Below are 1,138 nucleotides of genomic sequence, written 5' to 3' on the forward strand. Positions count from 1 at the left end.
TTTTATTTGTGTATTTGGCAGAATTTGGCATATTTTAACCAAACCCTTCGCATGGGCTCGCCGTGCATTTGTATGGTTTGGAGAAGCTTACTTGTCTTATAGTTTAGCTGCTTTATCTGTCTTTGGTTTTATCGCTTGTTGTTTTGTATGGTTCAATAATACAGCTTATCCGAGTGAGTTTTATGGACCCACCGGGCAAGAAGCTTCTCAAGCTCAAGCATTTACTTTCCTAGTTAGAGACCAGCGTCTTGGAGCTAATGTGGGATCCGCTCAAGGACCCACAGGACGGTGTTGCCAATTAATTTGTATCTGAACAAAAAGATCAAGAACTTGCATTGGACAAAAATGTCATCACTATCCAAAAAAAGGATATATAAGAATATATGTGTTTTCTATACTAAAAAGCAAAAAAAAAAATTAAAATAAAAATAGTATTTCGCCAAAAATAATCCTCTTATCGATGAGTCATTCTCATGTGTACGGCATTTTGCCATCCTTGGGTGATCCTCCGGGAGCTTAGGGTCGTGATTTAGTCCTGTTGGGATGATCTGCATACAAAAGAAAATGTATTTTAGTGGTGACAAAAATCTCTAGTAGACCATTGGAAAAAGAAGATGAAGAAAGTTTGAATGGAAAAAGGAAAATGAGGGGACAGGCATGGTTTCAACTTCCCAGTATAAATTCTAACCTATTTGTATTAAAGAAAAGCTTAACTATTCAAAAAAATGATCTATGTATAATATATTTCGGTATTTGGTCATGTGGCTTCCCTAAAAAAATGTAAATGACAAAAAGGGCAAGGATTCCAGTACTGATTTTGTGAAGTATTCTTAAGAATCTGACCTTTTCCAGCCAGATGTAGTTAACATTGTTCTGCAACAGGACCCCATGGAGAATACCCTGGAGTCTGTGAGATTTATGTTCATGAGAAAAGAAAGAGAAAAAGGTTAGAAAATCATGGGGGAATGCATGCAAACTTGGAAAAACTGTAAAAAGAGAAAAAAATCTGTTTGCAAAAAAAAAGAGAAAAATGAACGGAAATTTTCTTTAGTCATACGTACCGAGTAGTCAAATGGAACACCCTGCAGGAAAGAAAAAATGCATAGAAAAAAAGAAAGTTATTTTTTCAATGAAAGAA

At 35.4% G+C, this 1,138-nt stretch overlaps 1 long non-coding RNA gene across 1 annotated transcript; it reads right to left on the bottom strand.

Annotated features, from left to right (window-relative positions):
* Nucleotides 1-330: 330 nt before the first annotated feature.
* On the bottom strand, nucleotides 331-1,093 carry LOC119344173. The gene is made up of 3 exons (XR_005166490.1): nucleotides 1,062-1,093; nucleotides 844-907; nucleotides 331-548 (listed from the first exon to the last, which is right to left on the bottom strand). It is a non-coding gene; the product is annotated as an uncharacterized LOC119344173 (long non-coding RNA).
* Nucleotides 1,094-1,138: the final 45 nt, after the last annotated feature.

Source organism: Triticum dicoccoides, unplaced genomic scaffold, assembly GCF_002162155.2.
Source record: "Triticum dicoccoides isolate Atlit2015 ecotype Zavitan unplaced genomic scaffold, WEW_v2.0 scaffold157426, whole genome shotgun sequence".
Lineage (NCBI taxonomy): Eukaryota > Viridiplantae > Streptophyta > Magnoliopsida > Poales > Poaceae > Triticum > Triticum dicoccoides.